The sequence below is a fragment of the Ornithodoros turicata genome, chromosome 3 (genome assembly GCF_037126465.1).
Source record: "Ornithodoros turicata isolate Travis chromosome 3, ASM3712646v1, whole genome shotgun sequence".
NCBI lineage: Eukaryota > Metazoa > Arthropoda > Arachnida > Ixodida > Argasidae > Ornithodoros > Ornithodoros turicata.
Window position 1 is genome coordinate 11,259,512 of NC_088203.1, and position 8,311 is coordinate 11,267,822.

The window sequence follows — 8,311 nt, forward strand, 5'->3', positions numbered from 1 at the left end:
TACTTTTTCGTAGTAATTGTAATGTAATTTCATTACATTTCCGTTGCAGTAATGACTAACGTAATTTAATTAAATTCTATCTGGAGTAATGAGTAATGTAATTTAATTACGTTTTAGAAGTAATTTACCTAGGTATGCTCACCTCTAAGTACATCCTGAATACCTTAGCTACGCGCAGGATCACGTGGTGTACGGAACACATGCATCTACAGAGCTCCGTGTCAACGTCAAGACACCTGGTTTGTACAATATATGTTCAGTGAGGTACAGTGTTCGAAGCCGACTTTGCGTCGACAATCTTGATATCGTGATGTTGCCAGCTAGAGGGCACAGGGCATACCGTGATGACATTATGCCTCAAGACACACGCGCAACCCATTCTGAGAGATATGCACTATACTGTGCCATGATCATCGGCACGTATGCGCACATACTGGTCCCGGCAATGGCATGACGGTACAACTCTTCCAGGAAGAACATTCCAGACTGCACGCCATGCGGGTAGCCAAGGTGACGCAACGTGATCTCACCAGCGATACACCGGGATCTCAGTTTGCACCATCGCCAGTGCCAATTGATCACAGATCTGTCTCATCCTTCTGCCACTGATGTTAATGTGGTGGCCACAAAAGGCCGCCCACGATCGTTATGTCAGCCAGCAAGCCAATCGACTGTTTTACCGAAGCCATTTCAGACAAGTCAAATGTACTGGGTACCTTGTGACCACGAATGTCTGCACATCATCATCATGCCAGCCAGTCCGCGGTGGCAATCACTGGTGTGTTGTCCTCAAGTATAGTAGGACAGGCAATCAGGTGTGTACTCTTGTATTGCTACCAGGAGGATGGGACAAGTTGTCCAGATAGAAATCCTCGAATTCCTCCAGGTAACAAGAGTATACACACAAGTAGCCAAGAGTATAGCAAGAGTATACACACAAGTGCGATTATATATACAGAAAATGTATTTACAGGTTATACAAATGCGAACGAAAGGATGATTGTTTCTGCTTTCGGTGAAGAATGGCTTGACACCGATAACAGACCGGGGTGGTTCATCCTTCGCAACGGTTGCCTGCAGAGCACTGATCAGTGACATTTTTCCTTCCATACTATAGCTGTGTGTTCCTACTTAACCCCCGTTCGCTGCTTCGACTGCGACTTTTTGAAGTTATGCACTCTTAGACTCCTAGGTGTGTTATCTGCTAATCCGTTATCAATACGGCTCGAGATGTTAGTGCTATAGTCTCAATCCCTGATTCTGCATGCAATTATACAGCACGCTGCCGAAAGCTTGAGTCCGAGCATAAACCCCTGCTCGAACGTGTACCTATGTCTGAGAAACAACAATTAATACCAAACAACGAATACACTGATGATTATTAATGCAGAAATTCGCCACCTGAGCTGTGGTCCACTACCATTTTTCCTTTCATCCACCTTTGCAGAGCTTACATTCCTTACAAGATCAATTTGCTATTTGTATGTCCATTGCCTAACGTAATATGGCGCCACTGACATCGTCTCCGTCAGGTCTTCCTGACACTGCAGTACACATGACGGACATGGCCTCTATAGACGTTCACTCCACTGGTCCCTAACGCTGCTTCTGTCTGGATAATTGATAGGATACACACATTGAAACTACCAACCGCACGTTGTTCTCCAAATATGGACGTGCGTCATGTCGCTTACGTCATCATCACGATCACAAAATCGGAGTCCTTGTCACTTTTATCCAGTTCGGATATCCGTCGAGCCAGCTGATCATTATCGATAAGCATTTGCTCACGTGACTGGTCAAACGTGGCTGCCCCGTACCGGTCCCCCGTCCTCTGAAGGCATAGATCGTTGGCGATAATTAACTTTGCATCAACGTGCTGGCGAATGAAGCATCGTTTGCGAGGGATAAGCAGTGTGCAATATGACGTGCCCGCCTGAAATTGTGATTGGTTTCAATAGATTGGAAGCAGAGTCGTCCTGAGGCCAAATTTCCGCCTGGGGGCAGGTTGACCCTGAAGCGCGCCTCGGAGATGACAGAGTAGCCATAACATTTTTAAGTGGGAGAGTTTACATGCGTGTTCCCCGTTAAACTTACCCACGTGCTCTCCGTCCTTGGCTATACGTATAGAGTTTATTCACATGACGCCATCCGCAGGAGAGCGCCACTGTCGCTAGCAGATTTGCGGTCATAATGTAAGTCTGTTACTTTGGCTGTCCTGGCGTTCACCCACCTCGCATTCACCGTACATTTGGTGTTTCAAGGTTGCTGTACTGTGTGAGTAATATTTGTACCACAATTAATTCAAGTAATTCCAATGTTTTCAACGTTAATAGTCCTCTGAATAGCACGTGGCGGTAAACGAAAACCGGAACCAAACTTCGAGGGACCTCCATCATGGCGGCGTTTTCGTCTTTTCGAAGCTAGCGCCCTCTGGAGGGAAGGGCGACGACAGCGGATAAACTCTACTTGAGTGCCAATTCTGCTGCACAAATGGCACTTCCAAATAAATTCTCACTCAACTAAGTGAAACGGTCACAAGTGAATTTGAAAAATTACATTTGAAGTCCTCCAGTGAAAATCCTATCTGCTTTGTTTGTTTGTTTGTCTTCTTTTTTTATCTTTCTTTCCTATGAATTGCAAGCCGCCGTAGCGCTGGCTAACCCTTCCCTCCTATTCCCTTTTCACAGAGATGGGGGCAACGTTACGACTAACGCCCTGAGGAAATGTGCGTCCGGGGCCGGCTTCTAAGGGAAATGTGGCGACATATGTCTGAGAGCGTCTGAGGAAAACCTAGGAAAAACCCCAGACAGCACAGCCAGGACTGGTATTCGAACCCGGTTACCTCCCAGTCTCGATGTGACATGGCTTATATAATAGCTTACGGCCCAGATTTATGAGCTTCCGGTACGCTGTCGTAAGGCGCATGGTTTAGGCGCACCCTCTGGGGAACGCATGGTGATTAATTGTTTGGTTCTTTATTAGGTTAGATTAATTGTAACTCTATTGATGCTGTTCCTCTGCTCTATGCTCTACAAAGATTTTAGAGTGTAGAGCCGATGGAACGCGCTAATAAAGTGACAAATAACCCAACCTAACCTAACAAAGAACCAGACTAAGTGGGATTGCACAGACCCCTTGTTTTCATACTTCACAGACAATGGACGCGAACAGGACGTATCTTATCCTCGCACGCGTAGGCAAATTGAAGAGGACGGCAACAAGCGCTGCACAGACAGGGGTGTCATTGAGTGGGTTGCGCTGATATTTCTGACGCTGTGTATAAGCTGGCTTAGCAAGGCTTTGTTCTCGCAGCTGCTGATCCCAGTCACGTCCGCAGTTGCTGGACCGGACTTTGCGCTATCGCTGTGTTTGTTTGCAATGCAAGTACGCTATTACGGCAGCGATCAGGAAAAACATTTTGAAGTTGCCCTCAGGGAAGGATAGAACAAAGGCATCAATCTGTGCACGCGTGTGCACTCTCCGCGCTGAGTGCAAGTGGGAGTTGTTCGTAATATTTCCCAGAGACTGGGGAGATATGTACAAGGACAGACAGAAAAGGCCGAGGAGACCAGCTGGCCTGCCTTCTGCCGCTGTATACCATTCGGAACAGTCATGTACATGGTGAGAACGCAAGGAAACAAGAGACAGACACGGACAGCGTTCGAACGTATTTTTCTTGCGTTCCCATCCTGTCCACCCCCCCCCCCACACACACACACACACACACAGTCTTAACCATCACACTCTAGACTTCCTTGCACTTCAGCAATGGTCATGTCTTTCGTGCGGGGCTTCCCGATACCACTCTATAACTATAAGCCAGCGTTTCCTTGCCTTTTCCTTTTTCTTTTTTTTTACTTTCCGTGCATTCACACGAGCGACATTCACCGCAAAAGCGCAAGACGCGAAGAGCACAGCCACAAGATATTCCGTAGCAGACGACAGGAAAGACGCTGACGGTGTCGTCTGCTAAGTGTCGTCTGCTGTGTGCGCAATACGCGCCACTCCCGATATTCCGCACCGTGTATATGCTCAACATAACACGGGACAGAAATTCGTCTCTGTGTGTGGTGTTTTCGTTTTTTCTTCCACTAGAATCTTCCGCGAGGATGTCGCTCGTGTGAGTACACTGTGAACTGTCTATTCTGCGCAGATTCTGCAGAACCGTGAGACCCATCTGTACTTCACACCAACCTCGACTTATATAAAGACTGTCTTTCCGTGGTGTTCTCGTCTGCCGTAGCTCCGTCGTGTCTAAGGGGATTATATAAAGAAACACGGCAGTTGCCAGACACCTTTTTTGTTCTCCGCCACCCGCAACAAAGGCGCCAGTAAAAACGTCTCTTTGTGCCCCCATGAACGTGCCTTGAACAGCGGGACATCTGTTCAGAGCACGGAGGAATGTTTCTCACCAATAAGCGCTGGCTTATTTACACATGCAATTGGAACTGTGCTATTTTAGGAACCTGTTACGCGCATAGCGGGCCTTTCCAGCAGCACAGCCAGTTCCGCCAGCTATTGTTCCGGACGCGTACAAAAGGCTTCGATTGTGGCGGCCGATGAAAAGCACCCGGGCCTGGGCTTTGTCGTGCGTGGGCGGACGATGCAACGCATGTCGGTTCCTTGGACCCGGAGACAATGCACAACCGGCTTTCATTTATACAAGCACCCCCACCCCCGTTTCTGTTACGTATAGACTCGCCACAGAAACGCTTGTGCTGTGCCACCCATCCTGGTCGCCTTGAACTGTCTTCGTGATACTGCGCAGGTTTGCAGGACCATGAGGACCCTTTCACGAAAGCACGGGAAGAAGAAGTAGGACCAGATAATCAGGGTCCAACAATTACAACGAGGAAGTCAGGAACCCGCATGCACAAAACGTTGAGGCGATTCCTCAGTGGACGTGCCCTCAGTAGCTTCGGTAGTGCTAATTCGTTCACGCGGTGCTGTCCTCAACGCTCCTTGTGCGTATGGCACTGGCAAACCTACTGAGGACGGTTATGAGGAATTTCCTCAACGTTCATGCAAGCGGGTCCTCGGCACGTTTGCAAAATCGTAATTATCGTGGAAATCAAATCAATCATTAAGAAGTTTCGTTTGGCGCGGCTTTGACAGTGCTTTAAGCACGTGCCCAAACTTCGTTATCTTGCATGCGATGTGCACCGTCAAAACTTTGGCTAAGGGTTTGCATACGTTAAGATCCTATAGCACGATTTTTGTACAGACGGGCCCTGGACGTTTTCGTGATCTAGGACACGTTATGACCAGAACACGACAATAGATTGTTCTAGTATACCACTCCCAGGTGCCGACCGCACCCAATCGACAGATAATATTCTGAGTCGCACACGCTGTCATTGGTTCCGGTAGGTACCATGAGCGTACCGAAAGAGGGGCAAGGAGGCTATGCCCCCCCCCCCCCGGAACTCCAACGTTACTTGTGAAAATAGCGCGCTCTTTAGTCGTACGTCGTAATGATTATTGTCAGATGTTATAATATGAACCTCGAACACCCGCACAGACCACTGCGTCCGTCTGCATGAAAAGAGGATGAGGCGGGTTGCACGCTTTCTCGCCCCTGGATGCACTTTGCCCCCCTTGGAAAAAATCCTGGAAATGCCCACAGTAGGCACGGTATCTTGGCGGCGACGTTACCAACGGTACACTAAAACTTGGAAATGGTACCGGAAATGGTGCAGGAAATGGTACCTGAAAGATAAAGCGCGAGTTGGCAACGTGCCAAAAATTGATGCGGTTCACTGCCTGCTTCGTAATCGCTACAAGTCGTGTTCGATATCGGTGCACCTGTATCGCTGTATGTGGAAGGATCCTTGTGGCACTTGCTTCCTTTCAAGTAATTTGTCAAACTGTGGCCTATTCTAAAATTGGTGTGACCTTGTTCACGAGCTGCAGTTTACATTTTGATCTACCGCTCACCGGAGAAAATCGGCTGGCAGCAACCGCTGCCCTTTTCAACTAGTACATCGTCGGTCACCTTCCAGATGATGCGTTTAACTGGTTCGGAAACCGGTCGCCCTCTTCCAGTGCTTCGCATCACGGGTCACTCATGACGAGTTATACGCCCTGCACGTTGCCTAATGTACCTGCACTCAGGTTGAAAGGCCGGGCAGCCAGCGATATATGTGACAACCAGTTTATGCTCTATACTTAAAGCTGTGCTTGAGGGCTTCGTAGAGTATACAGCCTCTTTCTCTTTTCATATACAACACCAAATACGTGGGGGTGAACATCATATCCTAAATTTTAATACTGTAAATGAGTATTTTGTATTTCATGCGTTGAAAGAATGAATTCGTATTTCATATAACTTGCGTATACTGAGGAAGAAGTCGTTTCATCTTCGCTATATACACCATATATTGTGAGGCGCGACCTTCACCGTCATCTGCTTCACTCGTGCATTCATTGTCGGGTAATTGATTGATTGATTGAGAAATAAAAATTACGGAGATATATTGTCGTGTGATCATGGACACGAAACCGCTGCTTGTTCGATATCACAATACACACTCCGATAAGTCGATAAGTAAAATACACACTCTGATATGCAACCCCCCCCCCACACACACACACAACCATGCACATGGTAGATTGTACATATCTACTAGTAGTGGCCGGTACATACTAGTAGCGACAGCTTGGACTTGGCCCATTACGGTTGTTACTGAATTACTGTCATTGCTACGCTTTAAAGTGAAAAACAAAGCATAACAAGGTTCATTAGCTACTCAGGAGTGCAATGTTAATTTTACGTCAATAAAATATCCTGAAGAGCTCTCCTATCTTATTTTTAAAATATTTTCGAAGCCGTATCTTTCATAAGCGACGCGGTCTAGATCGCTAATGAGTCTTCAACAGGAACAATGCAGTTAATAGGAAATTATTTCCGCGCCCTTCGGTTGGGATTATACTCCCCTCCCTCCCCGCCTTCTCTGCCTTTTGTTCTTTACTTTCTTTCATATATTTCACCAAATTAGCTCAGCGAATGCCACCGGAATACCTAACGCAACTGTACTTCGTGGAAGAAATGTAAGTATACAAATTAACCACACCGGGCCTTCACTTCTTTCACGATTTCCCCGATCGCATCCCAAGATTCGAATCCCATTATCCGGATCATGACCGTCCATATCATCTTCGTTACCTTGACGTTTACCACAGCGCAATTTAGTCCACGGTCTTGGCTGTTGCCAAGGTGCGGCGTACATTGGGTGGCAGCTAGCCAATTAAATGTTAATTACCCGCTACCATCAACCCAACACCGAACCCTTACGGCTTCCTGCATAACAGCCAAACTATTTAATATCGCCTGTATCCTGTATGTCCCCGAGGCATTAACTATGAGAACAGGTCGGACGTGAACCGAGCAGCACACCTATATAGACGTGCGCTAAAAGAACAGCCAACGGTGCCAAGTTTACGTTCCAGACTACGTTAAAATAGAGCTTCACCACGTAGCACGCTGAAGGCAAACCGGTGTCCACACTCTAAGAAAAAGGGTGTGAAAAGGTGGTAATTTCTATAGTTACCACCTAGGTCAATGTCTGATAAAGGGTGTAAAAGCGTGGTAAAAGAAATTATCATATACACAAATTGTAACAAAAGGGCGTACGCCCCCATCGCTCACCGAATCAGAAGCGGTAACACTATCATTCGTAAGTAGAGGGTAGAACTTTTGTAACATTTTTTGGCACAGCGTATACGACAACTATTACCTCCTATAAACGGTGTAACTGCTGCACCCTTTTTTCTAAGTGCAAGCTGAGATCGTTCTTCTTTTTTCTTTTCTTTTTTTTTTCTTTTTTTGAAAGCGCGGAGCATGCACCATTTGTAGCACTTTCGTGTTATAGATTTCTACCTGCTGGGGGGGGGGGGGATATATTTCTTAGACCAAGGGAAAAACAGGGGGGGGGGGCAAGGTCAGCCAAACGGGACGTCGGCTTGCTATTCCGCAAAGAACAAGAAATGGAGCGGATTACCACCGGTCCGCTGTCCTACCCTGCGGCACGTGCAGTATATGTCGCCACATAAATAGGTTGACTCCACTTAGGTGTAAATCTACTCCTAATTATTATTATTGATTGATTGATTGATGTGTAAAAGAAAAAAAAATGGAGATGGAAATTACTATTATGCCACCGATCTTACTTATACTTCACACTAGCATCTTCTTTTTTCATCATCACCTCATCTTTAGCTGTAGTCGCGACCATGCCCACAGCTTGACGGTTGGCAAGGAACGTGCTATGCGGTCAAGCTCTCTTTTAGGGCACTAATCTGATATGGC

The 8,311-nt window shown here is 46.8% G+C and overlaps 1 long non-coding RNA gene across 1 annotated transcript in view; it reads right to left on the reverse strand.

The window, feature by feature from the left end:
- Nucleotides 1–8,311, reverse strand: part of LOC135388069 (uncharacterized) — a 277,500-nt gene that overhangs the window by 154,432 nt on the left and 114,757 nt on the right. The window lies entirely within an intron of this gene.